This window comes from Alligator sinensis, unplaced genomic scaffold (genome assembly GCF_000455745.1).
Source record: "Alligator sinensis unplaced genomic scaffold, ASM45574v1 scaffold652_1, whole genome shotgun sequence".
Classification (NCBI taxonomy): Eukaryota; Metazoa; Chordata; order Crocodylia; family Alligatoridae; genus Alligator; species Alligator sinensis.
In genome coordinates, this window is record NW_005842010.1 from 1,690,608 (window position 1) to 1,710,078 (window position 19,471).

The window sequence follows — 19,471 nt, forward strand, 5'->3', positions numbered from 1 at the left end:
CTAATTTCATTTGCACATTTGTTGAATAAAGTTCTATAGAAGTAAGTAGGTAGGAGTAGACCATGATTTTCCTATTTATAAAATGAGAATAAATATACATATCTTCTGTAGAACACTTCAAGAATTCTGGATGTAATCAACTACCTAAGTAAGTACCATATTTACTCAATTTATAGACAAGATTTCCCCTTCAGTCAGCATGAGTTCCCTCATCTTGCATTCATGTACAAGGAGATCTCATTAAATATGTTGTGTATCATTAAACTGCTGCCAGAAGCAGCAAGTGCTCAGTAATGGAAACTAACTATCAAGTTGATTAAATGCAACCAACATCGAGCATGATAATAAAATACATGGACCATATGAGGTAAGCATACTAATGGGAACCTTTTTTTTTTTTTATTTGCCCTTTCAAAAAAAATTCCAGGCAGGTGTTCTCTCCACAAGGAATTGGCATCAGGCCTGGAGGTACTTCAATACCAGGCTGGCACCAGGAGGGTACTCTCCACTTTGACACTCTCCCCTTGGTGCCAAAAATGCTTGATCTTAGTCAAAAGACAAAGATACCGATGGAAACCTACCACAATAACAGGTTAGCACAGCTCCTCTGAAAAAGATACGTGGCGATGCCCATTGTGCTTAGTCACCCTCAACTCTGACCCTTTTCACGTCATGGTGAGCTACTACATTATTACTTCCTCTTCACTTCCACAGCTGACCTGTGCCTTTCTTTTCCATTTCAAATGAGTCCCATGGTATGTTGTTTTTGTTTTTTGGATTTTTTTTTTTTTTTTTAACCAGCCTTCAATTTCTGGCCAACATCACTTAACAGGCCCCAAACAGCTTATCCAGGATCCCTCTGTCACTCTCTCTCTGTCTGGAACATATACTTAGTGTGGCCCAACATTCCATAAGATGGATGTGGATCAGGATGTCTTGGACTTCATCTGCATATGTATTTTGGGGGGATCCTGGAATTTGTGACAAGAACCCCTAGTTCTAGTAATGAGTGAGGGGGTGCTAATTGGCACATGGATCCTTTGTGGGCAGTATCTGGAATAAACACACATACTGAGCAGTGCTGATCTGTGGGGTCACCTTGCCTTGAAGTATTTGTCTGTGCTGGAGCCCAGCCCAATTAACTGTATGGTAAATTATGAGCCTTTTGGCTTTGGACTAATGTAATGAATACATGTGTGTATATATATACATATGTATGGTGTGTGCGCACACCACACACACATGTAGTAGATACAGAAGTGCTGCTTAAAAGTGTGTTTATGGAGTACCTGTGCTAAAACTTACAGCAGTTTCAAAAGAGGTAAACTACATCAATTCTGGATGAACTAAGTGTGTGGGTACATGTAGTAACCTCTATATACAAGTTAATACAGATATTTACTTTTATTTCTATTTCAGTGTTTTCAAACTTGCTTCTCACTTCCATGTGCTCAGGGAGAGCAGTGTCTGACAGTAAGGAGAGGAGAAGGGGCTTCAGAGGAAAGAAGTTGTGGGGAGGCAGAGGAGGCTACCTGACCCCCAGATTTATTTTCCCTGCTGTAGCAGTGGGAGGAGGATACATTTAAGGCAAACCTTCAATAATTAGATTCTGTACCTGGAAAATTATAAATGTATACATTTTATATATAGAGAGAATATTATTATTGGTGGGGCATCTTATAATCAGGGTTATCTTATATTTGAGTAAATATGGTATTTCTTTAATATCTTGACTTTGTTGTGAAAATTCTAGAATATCTTTATTTTTACAAGAATTTTTGTTATTACATTTTATATAGTTTATTGTTCATTTCAACCTTTCAGTTATTCATATCACAGTAAGACTGAATGATTGAATGGTAACACAAAGAAGGCAAACCATCCAGTTAATGTGTTAAGTCTAATACCCTGAAATCATGCTGTCCTTTCTACTTGGATGTATTGCATTTTCTGAGGTCTAACAAATATTTATTCTTAGAAGCAATTTTGGTTTCATATATCCCTAGCATGTAACAAGTCTGTGGAATTTCTTGTGACCAAAATATTGTTTTAGAGGAATACAGAAAAATAACCCTGAGCTGATGCCCCAATACTAAAGTCCTCTGTTATTGGGCGGTGAGTTTATAAAGTATGAATTGAAGTATAACACTTCTTTTTTTACATCTGTCCCTGAATAGACTGACAGCTACTTGCATCTCCAATTCCCATGTCTGTGTTACCTGCAGTCTAACGTATTATACATGAAACAACCTTAAAGTGTGTCTCTCTTATATGTAGGTTTAATCCCAAATACACAGATGTGGTAATTTATCCAAAAATTGTATTCATAACACACATGAAAGAATGTGGAGTTAAGTCATAATCAATTTTACCCCTCGGTCATAGTACCATGGTAGTTTCTTATTTGCTAGTATTTTTCGCATATAGTTAGTAATCTCTACAAAGCAGAGCTCTTGTCTTTTTTTTAAAACATACAGCACAGAGCTAGTTCTTTGTTTCTTCTGACTGTTTTTCAACCTGTGAGGAATTAGGATGAATATGACTGAGAGGCTGAAAAGGTCAAGTATTTAAAATTTGGTAATTATAGAACAGCCTTGATGAAATATTACTGTGCTTTTTTTCCCTCCCTTTAAAAAAAAAGAAAAAGACCATTTAACATCAGAAGACTGGGAAAACTTAAATTTTGCATAAAACCTGCATAATATCTACTGTCTGTCTTTTAATGTACTGTACACATTTTAAAATAAATAATATCTATTTTTTGTGAGCATCTCACCCCCAGAAACTTACTTTCTCTCTTTATCTAACACTTCTTTCTACATCTTCCTTTTAAGTAAAATTGCAAACAGTAAATGGTTTCAGCAGGTAATCAACAGATTTCCCTCTCAAAATACAGGAAAAATGACATATAAAAAAATAAAAAATATTAGAAGGAAAACAGATCAAAAAGAAGTAACATAATGAAAAAGAAATACAGCTTCACAAAGTCAAATACTTTACATCTGGCCAGAAATCAATAAGTACTTTCCAAAATGGTATTATGGAGGATTTTGTTTCAAGAAATTCTTCTCTCTTAAAAATTGAATGAATTATTTAGAGGAGATGCAAATTAATTTTGGAGTGATGCACACAGGAGAAATTGAGTTTGTCTCTAAATTTTCTAACTATCTTTTGTTTTTGTTTCCCGTTAGTATGGTAGTGTGCTTGCTGGGGTAGATGATCAATCCCTAACAGTTGTGTATCTAAACATTTTAGGGAGAAACATACTTTTCATAGTGCTCCTGAGGCTAAGCATAGATTACAGCAGCTGCCAAGTAATTGATCTGTGTTCAAGCTGTATCCAGCGAGTGTTTGCTTCTGAAATACTAGGGCAGCTACCTTCCCTGTACTATAGAGTGGTTCTCAACCTTTTTTGTACCAGGACCCATTTGTAAACATTAATGGCCAGTCCCGACCCAGTGCCCCTCACTCCTGACCCACTGCCTTCCACCCCAGGTCCCAGGGGTGGGTGTGTGGGGAATGGGGGTGGGCGGGGCAAGTAGCCCCATGCAGGCTGGAACTCTGCCAAGCCTGCAAGGGAAAAGCCTCAGTTTCCCACATATTTCTCCTTTGAAGGACAATCCATTTTTAAAGTGTGTTTGCAGGCCTTTCATACATTTGTGCGACCCAGTTTTGGGTCATGACCCATGGGTTGAGAAACACTGCTATAGAGCAATTTTTTAAAATGATTTTATAAACAAAAACCTGTTTGCTCCTTCAATATTGTCCTCCACAAGAGACATATACTTGTTTCACCATTTTATTTTAGGGCTTGTTTTGTAACTTTATGATCATGACATGGAGTTTTCCTCTGTGGAAGCATGTAAGTGTGTGGGTTTTTTTTTTTTAATTCTAAAGGAAGACTTGAAAAAATCTTGTCTAAGTAGGTGCTCAAATGTAGTGTGTTATGTGTCCTCTATTGTAATGCATTTTGCTCTGAAGTTGGAATAGTAGCTGAAGGAAGATCACTAGCATGAACAGAAAGGAATATGTTAACAGAAACAGATTACCAACATACCCTTATGTCACTCTGATCCCTATTTATGTACGTATATGTTCAGATTTATAGTGGTAGCCTGAAAAGAGCTGCAGCAGAATGGCAGGAGTTCATAGGTCAGCCGTAAGCATCTTGTCACAACATCCTGGATCTGTGTTCAGGGCAGGATGGGATTCCTAATGCTTAAAGATGGGGAGAGTGCATTCTTCAATAATAATAATAATTTCAGATTTACATGATTTGGGACTTGGACAAATTTAAGGACACCTCCTACAAACTGTGGCCAGGTAGGTTTCAAGACTGGTATTAGGCTTTATGTGAAATGATTAAATCACTAATTGTAGAAGGCCATAATTTCCTTGTGGCCCGATGACAGAGAAGGGTACTTGACTTGGCCTGTGTTGCAGTGAACTGGTTAAATGGCTCTAAGGCCCTGGCATGTGTTCATTCACAGTTGCACACCTAGTTGATTTATCAGTGATCTTGACAGGACAGATTGAATGCGGTTTGTAATCAGTAGTTAAAGCTAACTGAAAGGAGAAAAGCTCACATTGCATTCCTTTCCTTTTTTCCCAACAGAGCTTTAGTTTTATTTAAAGGTGTATGTTCAATGCAAGAGCCATAGGAAAACACTGGATCATGATATTCAGCAGTTAATAAAGGAATCTCCCAAAAACTGAAAGTTCCTTTTTGAGTCTCTGACTGGGTAATGAGGACCAGAAGTGAACCTCATGAGAGTCTAACACTACCAGAATGAAAAAAAAAAAAGTGACAGGTGCTGAAAAAAAGATGTTTACTTAATATGAATTTTGAGGACTTATCATAGGTTGCTCCTTAATGTTTATCTAAACTTTAGAAGTTTTATATGTATAAATAAAATAGAGTCTACCTGGTTCAGCCATTTTCACTGAAGACAGCATGCTTTGAATGGTTTTGAGAGACTGATTTGTACTGTGGGATAAATGCCTGGACTCATCCAAATTTGATAAGTTTTGTGATTCCTCCTCTTTCACCCTGTATTGGTAATAGAGATCTTCAAGTACTGTAGGCTTTCTATGAATTATTTGCAGAGGAAGCACATATAGTGTGATTTTTATTTAGTCTTCCATACAATATGCAGTCTGTGTGTGTGTGTGTGCCAGAGAGAGAGAGAGAGAGAGAAAGAGAGAGAGTACATCTTTGCTGATTAGTGTTTTGAACTAAATACATTTTTGCCTGAAAGCAATATGGAGAATTTCCCTCTTTCTTCTATGGTAGAAGAACACTGTATAATACCTTAAAATAGCATTCTTCAAAGAGAGAATATTAGGTATGAAAGCAAACAAGTTATAAATCTAATGATCTCAATTTTGGTACTTCAGCTCTGAAGTAGATGGAGCTCTGTAATTTTCTGCACATAACGGACATACGTTCTTACAACATATGTTTATTTTAAAAAATTATTATGTAAGTAAAACATTTGTCTTGCAATGCTTTGTTCGCTTTGATCTTCTATTTCCCACAACCCCTTTTCCCCACTTTTTCTTGGCAATGTGAAACATTAGTTTAAAATATATTTGGTGATTTCTCCATGGAAAAGAGAAAAAAAACTAACAAAAAATAGCTGATTAGCTAATAGTCTTAAATTCATTAAAGGAAACTACATAATATCCCCATGGTAAACTTGCTCTCTTGGCTTGAAAGTGTTAAGCAAATCGGAGAAATGTGCAGGACACCTGTCTCTCTTGCTAATAAGTAGTTCAGTGAGCAGTGGTGGAAAAGGGACAAAAATGGATTGTTCCCTTTGTGGTTGGGAGAGTGAGCTGCTTCCCCACCTCCCCCTTTACCATTGTCTTGGTGTAGGCTAAGAAGCAATGTTAATTAATATTCCTGTACCTGATTATCGAACTCAGTAAAATTATTTTAACTTTTTATTACAGAAATATCCATTATCTTTAGAAGGAAAGGTATTTAAAATTGGATTGATTTTTAGGAACTCTTATTATTTGAGCAAGATGCAATAAATCGCTAAATTATCCATTTTTGTGACTACCATATTTTTGTGCATATAAAATAAATGTTCCTGTTCTCTGAGAGTTCCAGAGATGCTGACGAACTGGCTCCCATAGTGTCAGTGTGCCCATGCTCTCTCTCCTTTTCATCTGATCAGAGCAATCGTATCACCTATATATTTCATATGACCAAAATTAATAAATGTATGAATTAACTGCAACTAACTGAGGCTAGGAATCCAGGTTAAAAAAAAATTAAAAAAAGATTCCACTAAATGGAGATGGTTGTATTTTAAATATTTTGTTAGAACACTAAATTTCATAGATTAGGTCAGACAGTACCATTCAATTATCTAACCAGGTCTCCTTTATATAAAAGACCAGTATTTTTCACCTGTATTGAGCCAAAAGGATTTAATAATATTGAAATATTGTAGTCTTCAGGAGACTGAAGTAGTTGTTCCAGGTAGGGAAAATGAGCACTATTTGAAGGTGTGGCAGGCCGAGTAGGAGGCACTACTACACTGAGCCGCCCATCTTACTGTGCCGGGCCCAAAGCCATGCTTCAGGAGTCTCCCCTGGGGTGCCTATGTCCAGCCATCCTCCTTCCTGGAGACCTCCAACAAGCCTGCAATAGTGCTGCCTCCACCTGGGCACTGGTCTCTGTTAGAGCTCTGTACAGCCCAGGGTACACAGACCCAGCCACGCTTGAGGTTGCTTTGTCCCCTGGAATTGTTTCTGGGTGCTGCTTATAACCTGAAGCTTCCCAGACAAATCTTAGGTAGGACAGAATTAATTTATAAACAGCCGAGTGCTGCTAGACGTGAAAACGTATCTCTGGCCCCTCTCACCTCAGGCATTCACAGCTAGGCATGCTGATCCAGATAGCCTTTTATTTATCAGAGAGAGAGAGCATGGGGGAGGGGAAGAACAAAGGTATTTTAGAGAAAACACCTTGAGCAATAGATAATACGTTGAGTCTTGCATCAAATTTGGGTCTGGTGACCCTTTTAACACGTGACTAAAATACTTAGGTCTAAACTACCAGCTAGATTCAAGATTTCTACTTACAAATCATTTTCAGGCAGCTGTCTGTGGTACTCTGCTTGTAGCTTCCAAAAATTCCCACTAGGGGAAGCAAGCCCATAAGCTCCCCTCAGGAATTTTTATAGCCTGGTCACCTAGGTTACCAGGTTGAACTAGAGTGAAACCAGAGTTGGAAGTGGAATGTCCCAACGCAGGGACAGACTGGGGGATTTCCTCACAGAAGGAATCCACTTTTTGTGGATTGCATGTAGCTTTGTTTCCGCCAATGTTCATGTACACTGGCTACCACTACAGAAGAAAGAGACTTGGAGGTCATCGTTGACCACAGAATGAACATGAGCCTTCAATGCAATGCTGTGACTAGTAAAGTGAGCAAAATGCTAGCTTGCATTCATAGATGCTTCTCAAGCAAATCCCAGGATGTCATTCTCCCCTTGTGCTTGGCCTTGGTGAGGCCGCAACTGGAGTACTGAATCCAGTTTTGGGCCCCACAATTCAAAAAGGATGTGGAGAAGCTTGAGAGATTCCAGAGAAGAGCCACGTGCATGATCAGAGGTCAGGAAAACAGACCTTATGACGATAGGCTGAAAGCTATAGGACTCTTTAGCCTGGAAAAGCGCAGGCTCAGAGGCAATCTGATGGCCACCTATTAGTTTATCAGAGGTGACCACCAGTATCTGGTGGAACGTTTGTTCACCAGAGAGCCCAAGGGATGATGAGGTCAAACGGTTATAAACTACCGCAAGACCGTTTCAGGCTGGACATAAGGAAGAATTTCTTTACTGTCTGAGCCCCCAAGGTCTGGAATAGCCTGCCATCGGAGGTGGTTCAAGCACCTACATTGAACACCTTCAAGAGAAATTTGGATGCTTATCTTGCTGGGATCCTATGACCCCAGCTTACTTCTTGCCCCTCAGGCAGGTGGCTGGACTTGATGATCTTCTGAGGTCCCTTCCAGCCCTACTGTCTATGAGGTCTATAAACAGCTAACCATTGTATTGTGTCTATTTCTCTCAGTGAGGGGTGATGAATGAGAGAGGAGGCGCTTGTGATCATAGAGGGGAAAGGTTGTGAACTCTTGTTTTAAAAGATCTTCAGCTACTGCTCCTTGAATATAGTCTGCCCATTCTGGTAGGATGACCTGGGAGCAGGGTGAAGCCACCGCTGCTGCACTGATCACTGTTCCAGCACTACCCTCTGCTTCCTATCTTACAGAAATCCTGGATTCACCCATAGTGTGTTGGATCCCTACAGTAACTTTATCAGTATTTTTTATTTCATTTCTAAGCATAGGAAACATGAAATCTAAGATTGATCATATCTAGAACTGCTATAGTCTTGTTATATTCTAAGTCAAAATTTTAACTATTTGGTGTAAATTCAGGGAAAGTGGACAAAAGAGGCTATGTTTGAAACCATTTTGCAGGATTAACTTGCTCTGCACTTAATTACCTGTATGGTAAGGTAATTATTTTACAGTTAAGGCATGCAAACAAATCTTAATTATGCCTGGTAAGATTTAGGTTGTAACCTCATGATCATAAGCAGGGATCTGGGTTTTCCAATTGCCACGGAAAAACACAGTCAAACACAGATTTTCTCTTTTAGAGAAGTTCCCTCTATACATGTAAAATGTAATTTAACCTTAATTGTGGCATTACAACCAGTGCCTTCTATGTTATTTATTTGTAAACTAGAATTATCCCAGGTGTAGATTAGATATATTAGAGAGAGGCTATGGAGCCCTATGATGCATGTAATTACTTAAGTTGGTTGTAGAGTCTTGGTAGAACTGAGATCTTCTGACTACCAGCCCAGTGTTCAAAGACTATATTGCAGTATACAAAAAAGAAAATTATAAATCATATTGTATTTGTCATGGTATGGACCTGTGCCTCAACTACTCAACTGGAGGATAGGCATTGTGAATAAAAATGACTTGCATGGGTTTGTGTCTGCAGTTTGTTTGCCTACAGAAAGTGTTCCAGGACATAATTTAAGATGCTTCTCTAGAGAAAATGCAATATATTATGAAGCCTTCTGTACAGTATATTGGAAAGTGAATCAGTTGGCACTGCTGTTCAGTTATGTTTACTTGGTTGAAAGACAGCGTGTTGTGAATTGTTGAATGTATTGCCAAAGACAACGTAGAGTAATATGGCACGATAGTAGTACATACACCATGATTTTGTCTGGCATTGTAGTTTATTGCCCTTTTTCTATATAAAGATAAGTAGGTTTATTCTCTATATTTTATTCAAATTTATTGGTTTGATTTGTTTTTTTCCTCCCTTCAGAAATTGCAGTATTCAGCATCTTTTCCAAAAGTGGTATCATCTTATGATTGGAGAATCATGGAAAAATGCAGCTGGAATCGCAGTCCCAACTTCTGCTTAAGGCAAGAACTTCCTTGCCTCAGTTATCTTGGGGAAATGGTATGAATGTATTTGTTTTGTTTTGTTTTGTTTTGTTTTGTTTTCAGGAAAAATCTAGGGAATTGCTAGTTTAAGTGTACTTAGCACCAACCCAGGATGTTTTTCACAGGAACTCAGCTTGGAGGGGGAGAGCCTCTTTAGTGACAATCCTATAGTTGATTTAGAGTTGAATAATGTCTTCACTTTGAAAGTACAGAAGATGAATGGTGGGTAGAAGGAGTTCAGTTTGGGTTTCCTTTTGTTACTCTGTCTGGACCAAGACACAGACAAATTAAGAAAAAAGATCTCTTTATACTAACTGGTGTTGAAAGTTGTGTTTTGAGTGGTTTGGATCTGGGATCCAATTGGAACAAAATCAGAAGATTGTTTCTTCAGACAAAGATTCCTTTTCTACTATACAGAAAAAAAATCTTTTTGGCATTTTGTGGCTCTTTATCCCATCCCCCTCTTATTTTAATATTATTCATTGTACATAAGAGTAATTGACAAATTCCACCCCTTTTACGCACTCCATGCCAGTATACCTCCTTGCTGCGCTGTGACAAACATTTCCTTGTAAAGCAGTGACAAACATTTCCTTGTTTTCTTCTCATTCATAAGTCTGTGGGTTTTTTCCCCTTGTTTTAAGAGGTCCTTTATTTTTACAAGTAATTTTATAAAGGCCTGCATTAAATAAGTTATGCTTTGTCATGGTAGTAATTTTGTAAAGTGGGAAAATAGGAGCTTTTCAACCATTCTGTATACACAACTGACTGCAACTGTGTAGTATAATTGAAGTGGGGAGGGAGCGGGGGGAATCCAGGGAAGCCACCCTTGGAGGCAGAGTGCAAAAACAGCTGTAGCTGGCAGGTGGCTGGGCTACTGGCTGCACAGCATCCAACACTGCCTTGTGTACTGCTGGTGTTCAAGGCACTGAGCTGCCCTTTTATATCCACACTGAGACCAGAAGTTACGGTTTAAGACTGTTTAGAGCCCCGTGTTCTATAATCACATACCAAACATCATTCTGATGACCTTGATAACTTGGTATACAAATAGTATGGAATAATATTTCAACAATTCTTCCTTTAGTTTAAAACACTTTCATTATTAAAACAAATAAAATGGTTTGTTTTAGTCTGGTTTAATTATAGGAACTGTAGCAGGTATTAATATTTCAAAGAAAAGCTCTAAACTAGCAGTTTCTAAAGTATACATCTCTGAATATTAAGAATTGCTTTTTGCTTTACACTTGAACCTTTCATTTTTATTTCCCATTTCCATCATCATTTGCCTCTGTTGTCCTAAGTTCAGTCTTTCTTTCAAAAAGCCTGAGGCGGAATCAATTTAAGTTATGCAGTTTTCTGCAAGCAGCATAGTTTAGACTGGTAGTTACCAGAACACACATTTCACCCCTTTTGGGGGGGTGGAGGAGAGGAAGGAGGCAAATCTTAGACTGAATTCCATCATTTTTAAGCCAGTCTGTGTGCGCTGAACTTCTGTAACAGGTATAGACCCATTTTGTGTGCTGAACTTCTGCTCTGTTATGGGTATAGACTGGTTTCTGATCACTCATACCAGCAAAAATATAATGTCTGTACACGGCCTAAATCAAAACTCCTTCTTCAACAAAAGTGAATTCTTATAAAAATAACATCTCAATATTTTTTCATAGATCTGAAATGAGAATATTTTGCTAAAGCCCATTGTGTCAAATTAGGAAGAATGTTTCTTTTTAATAAAAATACCTGATGTTATGAAGCTGCCTTAGCCAGTTTTGGTATATCTACTTTGAAAGCTAAGGTTAAACTTACCTATGTGATCATCATCACCTCTATTTTTTTAATAGGCCAACTTTTTAGTGGCTGAAATTCTGGATACCTACAGAGAATGGCATATTTGAAACTGTATATTGTAAATACAGAAATGAATAGTTAAGCACTATCCATAACCACAGAGGCAATAGATTTGCATCGCTTTCTAGTGTTTTATTTTGAAACTTAAAAATTGTACATGTCCTACAAGCTAGAAAGGACCAGATTGAAATCTTGCTGCTGACCTAGGATGTTTAAGTTTATTCCTTTTCTAGAAGGAAGTGTAAACTGACAGTCATATCATCATTTTGATCAAGATTTCTGATTTGGGGCTTTCATTCCTTTAATATTCTTGGTATAAGTAGCCCACTTGAAATGGGTTCTTTAAACTGGGGCACATCCAGTACAAGTGTCTTAAATATTGAATAAACTGTTAATTTTTAACTTCAAAACAGCTCTTAGACTTTACAGAAATAGACAAAGATATCAGTCCACATTGATGGAAAGTTACCAAATTTGGGATTTAACTCAACTGTCTGAAATAATATTTGTTAAAATAAAAGGCTTTCTAGGGACTAAGAACACTTTTTAAAAATTCTAAAAACAACTTTCTCAGATTTTCTGTGAAACTTTCAATGTATAAAAACTTTCCTGTTTGCAGAGTACCACAGATATCATTTTAAGGATTATGTTCAGTTTTTGACAAACAGGGAGATATGGATATACTTAATTTTTTTATTATAGAAAGCAAGTACAATATTGAATCAAATCTTACCTGAAAACAAAGGTCTAAGCCTGATAGTTCTTACTCATACTAAAGTCACTGTAAGTTACTTTACTGAAGACAGCAGAAATCATTTTGGCTTCTCAAAGGAATATCGGAATTGGAAACAATTCATAATTTTCAAAAATCTTAAAGAAGTTTTTGCATGTTGAAATAAAATATAATAAAAAGGACACTGGATTTCAGAAGTGAAGACTTTAACAAACTCAGAGACCTGGTGGCCAGGATCCCCTGGGAGGCAAGTCTGAACAGAAAAGGAGTCCAAGAAAGCCGGCTGTACTTTAAAAGAGAGTCTCTCAAGTTTGCAGGAGCAAGCAGCCTTAATGAGGCAGAAGACAGTAAGTGCAACAAGAGATCAACCTGGCTAGACAGCAATCTTCTCGAGGAGTTGAAACTCAAAAAGCAATCCTATAAAAAATGAAAACTTGATCATAATATGAGGGGAGAGGATAGAAGTATCTCATGGGCATGGAAAAGGTACAGGGACAGGCAACCAAAGCGTACAAACAGAAGTGCCAATTTTTGCCCCATCTGGCCACAGGAAGCAGTTTATACTTGTGACCAAACAAAAGTGCACTGCTGCAGACAGCTTCAGAAATGGATGACCAACAGGGTCAGATGAAGATGTTTCAAAATAGAGCATCTTCTGTAACCTCTGTCTGCACTTCCTGCCAACCTTCAGCTGTTTTCATAATTGGAGGGGGGGAGGGGGGAAGGGTGTAGAGGGAGTTTGGTCTGGGGTTTTTTCAGCACCTGCTGGAAGGTGGGGTGGGTGTATTGGAGCCCTCTTCCCCCAAGACTCCAATTCAACCAGTGCACTCCAGACCTGGGTGGAGAACCCCTAGAATGAGCTCACTCTGTTCCCTTTCCCCCCTCTTATTCTGAAACAGACAGGCCGGGAGAGAGGAGGGGCCATTGCTCAGGGAAAATGGCTGCAAGCAGCAGTCAGCAACTAGATTCCCCTCCCTGGAACCAACAATGAACTTCTGTTTCAAGACATGGTTGTAAACTCAGAATGCTTCCTGCAAAGTGTTCAGTTACACTGGGGAGCTGCACTTCTATCTGCACCCAAGATGACTGGGGACATAGAGCCATTGCTATACCAGAAGAAACTGAAAAGGCTAGGAGTCTTCAGTTTGGAAAGGAGAAGGCTGGGAGATGTGATAGAAGTCTATAAAATCATGAAAGGTGTGGACCAAGTGAACAGGAAACCTTTGTTCACCAAGTCCTAGAAGACTAGAACTAGGGGGCACCCCACTGAAATTAGTGGGAGACAGGTTTAAAACTAACAAGAGAAAGTACTTTTTATGCAATGCATAGTTAATTTGTGGAATATATTGCCACAGGAGCTGGTGGAAGCAGATAGCATAGAGATAGCCAGGTTCAGAAAGGGACTGGATAACTTTATGAATGATAGATCTATTAATGGCTATGGAATAGAATGGTTGAAGATGTTTCCTCTGGCATCTCTAAACCACTAATGGTGGGCATGAGTGCCAAGGTGGGTACTGAATAGGGGGAAGATCCTTCTGGAGATACCCAGTTGAATGCTTTCTCTCTCTCTAACATCCCTTGCCACTGTCAGAAACAGGATTCTGGACTAGACTGATGAGAGAACTGACCCACTATGACACTTGTTGTGTTCATATGGACATGCAGAGAGATAATTAAGAAGGTCAAAGCAAAATTTGAGATGCAGCTGGCAAGGGACATAAAAAGCAGTAAAAAGGGATTCTATAGGTATGTAAAAAGAGGAAGATGAAAGAAACCATAGGTCCCCTATGGAATACAGATGACAGTTGATTAGTTACAGACATTGTGGAGAAGGGTGAAATATTTAATGTCTTCCTTACTTTAGTTTGTTTAAATAGGGGGAACTGCCTAATGATAAGTGCAGTTGGAAGCAGAGATAGAGAAGGAGACAAACAGCCTGGCTTAATGGAGGAACAGGTTAGGGATTACGTAGAGAAATTTAGATGCTTTCAAGTTGGCAAGACCAGATGGGATGCATCTGAGTGTACTGAAGGAATTGGCTCAGGTAATTTCAGAACCATTGGCTATAGTCTTTGAGTACTCATGGAGGTCAGATGAGGTCCCAGATGACTGCAAAAGGGCAAATATATTGCTCATCTTTAAGAATGGGAAGGAGGATCCAGGGAACTACAGATGAATTGTCCTGACCTTGAGATATAGAAAGACCATGGAACAGGTCCTCAGGGAATACATTGTGAAGGACCTAGAGGAGAACCAGGTGATTAGGAACAGTCTTCATGGCTTCACCAAGAGCAAGGCATGCCTGACTGGCCTGGTTTCATTCTGTGATAGAAAGATAGGCTCTGTGGATAAGGGAGAGCAGTGGATGCGTTATCTTGACTTTAACAAGGTGTTTGATGTGGCCTCCCATGACATTCTCATCAGCAAGCTAAGGAAACTAGACAGAAGTACTGTAAGGGGGATACATAACTGGTTTCATCATATTCAGCAAGTTAGTCCTCAATGGCTTGACAGGTAGTTGGGAGAAAGTATCGAATGGGTTTATCTAGGCATCTGTCCTGAATCTGGTATTGTTTAATAACTTCATTAATGATTTGGATGATGGGATTGAGTGTATGCTTAGCCAATTTGTGGATGACACCAAGATGGGTAGAATTTTGGACATTCCAGACTGTAGGGCAGGGCTAGGATTCTGAATTACAGGGTTAGACTGGAGAAATGATCCATAATTGATCAGATAAGATTCAAGGACAAGTATGAACTCCTATGTTTGGGACTGTAAAAATTGCATGTACAAATGCAGATTGGGGCATTACTGACTAGGCTGCACCATACAAGGCTGTATTAACAGGAGTGTCACCTGCAGATCAAGGGAAGTGATTATTTCTCTTACTTCGGCATTGGTGAGGCCTTGCATGGAATACTTTGTCCAGATTTGGGCCCCACACTTTGAAAAGGATGTGGAAAGTTTGGAAAGAGCCTAGCAGACACTGATAAAAATGACTGCAGGTCTATAAAGCATGACTTATGAGGAAAGGCTGAAAGAACTAGGCTTATTTAGTCTGAAGAAGAGAAGACTGAAGGGAGATTTGATGTCTTCAAATTACCGAAGGGATGATTTTAGAGAGGATGGAAATGGGCTTTTCTCTGTGGCCATAAAGGACACTACTGGGAGCCAAGGCCTGAAGCTGCAGCACAGGTTACAGATGAGGAAGAACTCTTTGAATATGATAGTGATCAAGCTTTGGAATGGGCTGCCTACAGAAGATGTCGAATCTCCATTTTTGGAAACTTTTGAAGCAGGCTAGTCAGATATGTGGCTTGGATGGTCTAATCAGGAATGATCCTGCCTTGAGTGGAAGGTTGGAATAGATGTCCTTGTGAGGTCCCTTCTGGCCCTACTTCCCTATTATCCTGAAACCAGTGGAATTAATAAAATAAACATTATATTAATTATGTATTCCTGTTGAATATTTGCTGTACAAATTTAAGCAAGTAAGAATATAGCTGAATGAGTTAGAGTTAAAAATGATGACTTGGTCTCTAGGGTTATTACAAATGAAATAATTCATGGCAGCATTTTATCTAGATCTTCTTATATTATGTTCATTAGGATAAATTCTATGTCCTCTAAGCTTTTTTAATGCTTCTTGGATAGGGACAAGACATTCAAAAAGCTGGAGCCTGGACTGATTCCACCTTTGCAGGTTATTCTATCCTGCCTAGGCTAAACCAGTTTGTAACAGGACAAACATATTCTCTGGACTGGGGAACTGTGAGCACATGCCTGAAGCTGCTCAGGCCAGGAGCTGGGGGGCCCTAGAGCATGCCCACGGCTGCAGGGAAGCTATGCTTGGGGAGGGGGGAGGGTGGCATGGCCAGTCCAGGCTGAACTGACATTGGAGGGTTTTAATCTCCTCTCTATCCCACCAGCAGAGACCCAAGTCAGGTCCCCTGGGTGCTCCTCCCTTGCTGCTGCAGCAGTAGGCACCATGCCCCCTGATGCAGAGGGGGCAGGGAGGAGAGTTAGTCTCCCCTCTACCCACAGCTGAGTCTGCCCACTGCCATGGTTGCTCCCTGTAGCAGAATAACACCCCTGCTGTCCCCTCCACTGGATGCCGGGGTCAAAGGATGAGAAGGGGCCCTGCCAGCCAGCGTCTGGCCATGCCCCTGCCCCTGCTCCACCACTGCAGTGGGAGGGGACAGGCCCTTGTTGGGGGCAGCAGCCCCTGTCATAATGTTGTGAAGCGTGAGTCTCTTCCCAGTGGGAGCACTGTACTGCGGGGAAGGCAAAGCTGCCATGGGCTGTGCACACCAGCACTGACAACCAGAGTGGGCCAGAGCCCTGAAAGCACCCCACAGCACAGTACCCACTGGAAAGAGGCTTCTGCCCCCATCACAATCACTCCCCTCTCGCCACTCCAGTTGCTGGGTGGGGCCAGATGCCACCTGCAGGGCCCCTGGGGGGGTGGTAAGGAGTGGGGTTTCCAGCTCTGCCCCCCGGGGCACTGCAGCCGGGTCTCCCTGGCCCAGCTGCAGCCACCACTCGGTCTGCACTTAGGGCAGAAGGGGATATGGCAATGGACTCCAGCCCTGTTCCCAGCTCTGGAATGGTGGAGCCAAAACCCAGTACAAGCTCCTTGATCCTCACAGCCAGCTCCAAGGCTGAGAAGAGGAAATCTCTCTCCTCCTTTGCTGAGAAGTCAGGCTGCTGTCCTGGTACTGTCAGTTGTTGCTCCATCTGCGCTTTGGGCAGCATCCAGAGGAATAAGTCCCCATCTGCCGGGAGGGGCCTGGCCTGAGCACAGACCAAGTGGTGGCCGCTGGTACCAGGGAGTAATATTGCCCTGTCCCCTTATGTCTGTGGGCCAGCTGAGGGGCAGGGGGGAGGAGGGAGAGGAGAAGATGAAGTCCCGTGCCATGGGCCAGCTGAGGGGCAGGGGGAAGAGGGAGAGGAGAAACTGAAGTCCCATGCCATGTCCCCTTCTCATCCTTTGGGCCAGCTGAGGGGGGCGGGGCATGGCTCCCAACTCTGGGGGCAGAGCTGAGTCCCATTGCAAAATTCTGTCCCCCCACACCTCCCACTGGCCTCAGCTGGCGCAGAGGCTGAGAAGAGGATGTGGCAGGAGACTCCAGCCCTGCAGACTGAGTGGTAGGCAGACTCGGTCTGTGCTCAGGGCCAGTCCCCTCCCAGCAGGGGTTATTCCTCCTCCCTCCTGCATCCAGCAGAGGGGACAGCAGGGGGTCTATTCCCCTGTAGGGAGCAAACGCACTGGCAATGGCAAGCAAATCTAGCTGCCAGTGGGGGTAGAGGGGAGACTAACACTCATCCCTGCCTGCCTCTGCCTCAAGGGCCATGGTGCCTCAATGCTGCAGCAGCATGGGGGGAGTGCCCGGAAGACATGGTTTGGGGCCCTGCCAGTGGGATAGGAAGAGGGAATTAAACCCCTCCCTGGTCAGACCCCTACCCCTACTTGGGCTGGGGAGCAGAGGGGCAGGGCCAGCCAGGCTGGGTTGGACCAGAGAGCCCATCCCAGAGAGCATGCTGGGATGCTGGGGGACTCTGGTTTAACTTAAACAAGGAAGGGATTTGGGACAGATATTTCATAAACAAGTTTGATTCAAATCAGTTAAGTCTGATACTACATTCACCCAGGTTCATCTCAAACCAATTCTGGCCATTATGAAACTAGTTTATATGCACTAAATATCTGTTCTGTTACAGGTTTAAACCAGCTTCTGATCACTTAAACTGGTTTATGTGTAATGTGTGTTCCTAGCACTTGAGTCATACTGAACTAAGTAGTAAAGGCTCTACAAAGAGGGTTCCCCCCCACCCCCCTTCTCTTTTCTCTAGGCTAATGAATCCACTTTTGTATAATTAACCACCGTAGGAACTTCAAGTGTGGTGATTGAAGTCACCTGTGTTTTTAATGGCTAACATTTCTGTATTTAGAAAATAATCATTATAGTTTCTAAGAGATACATTTGTATTTACTGATCATGAAGGGATAGCTATCAATTGCACATGATGCCATTTTATTACTTTGCCAAGTTGTTTGGTAACTTCTTTTACTGAGGTATTTATACTTGGATGCATAATGGGAAAATGCTTGAATAACCAACTTCTATAGGCTTTCTGAAGCAAAATAAAACTTAATCTTACAATCTTTTAGTTACAATAAATATGAAATACAACATTCAATGTGAAAAGTTGCTGTTACCATAATGTTATTTTAACGGTTTACTTCTCCCTAAGAAAAATAGAACATTTAATTTGCTTATTTTTATTGATTTGCATTAGGCTTGTCAAATGTCATGCTGTTTATTTTTTTAATGCAATGTAACAGCAAAGAAAGGAGTCTTTGACTTTGAGCTTGTAAGTCTTCCTGTCAGCTTAAAACACTTGATATTTCTATTGAGTTCAATCAAGCTTTAATTAAGAAAAATGCCATTTTGATAATGTAGGATTCTCTTTTGTGATTGTACACCTGATCTGCTACCTAAGGATAATTATTAATTACACTATTAGGGTGGGCAACTTTTGCTTGAAGATTTGCACTTTGGGTTTTTTGAACAGTGACATGAATCCAATGTATCTTGAGAAGTATGCTGCTGATCTTGTGTGGTTTATGAACAGATAGAGCATGGATCTCTTGCTGCGGGAGTTGGTCATTGCTTCATTCACTTGATTGAATGAAAATCACTTGTGGCTTTGCTGTAATTTAAAATAAGGTTTTGCTCTCTGCAGGCTATAAGAAATGAGGTTCTGATTTCTTGAAGCAATATGGGATGAAATGACTCTTGGAGCATATGATACTGAAGAGAGAAAGTAGCCACCTGGCTTCATGGGATTGGTATATTACTCTATATCAGTCATCAATATTATCCTTTTCTGCTTCAGGATGAGTCTCAGCCAGGTGATGACTTAGCAGAAGTGAATAATGTTGGAGTGCATGGGGGTGAGGATATAAAAATATACTTTCTTCTGTCCATTCACAGCATCTAATATGTGGTTGCTGCCTATGAAAACATATGCATCCGTGAGCTAGTTAGTTTCTTAGGTGCCACCCTGCCCTACCTTCCACCATCTTTCTCTGTGAAATTTAAATATAACTCATGTAAACACTTTAGAAGTGTTGCACTGCACTTCTCAGATTCAGATTAGCTTTCCTTCAGTTAAGATAACGTATAAGTCCGGATAACATTATATATTTATATTTGTGATTCAGTAGTGTTTATCTAGTTACATTTATAGCTTAGCCACTTGTGTTTTGTGACTTTGAAAGCTTGACTGTAATAGTGACTTTGCATGTTCAAGTGAGACAAATGCTCCCCTGTCTCCCCCCCCCCCCCCCCCACGGCCCCGGCCTGCCCCCCCCTCCCTCCCC

The 19,471-nt window shown here is 40.7% G+C and overlaps 1 long non-coding RNA gene across 2 annotated transcripts in view; it reads left to right on the forward strand.

The window, feature by feature from the left end:
* Positions 1-480: 480 nt before the first annotated feature.
* Positions 481-19,471, forward strand: part of LOC112549975 — a 74,767-nt gene continuing 55,776 nt past the window's right edge. For both annotated transcript variants that reach the window (XR_003093635.1, XR_003093636.1), the window contains exons 1-2: positions 481-592; positions 9,372-9,509. This is a non-coding gene — a long non-coding RNA (uncharacterized LOC112549975). The remainder of the gene's footprint in view (positions 593-9,371; positions 9,510-19,471) is intronic.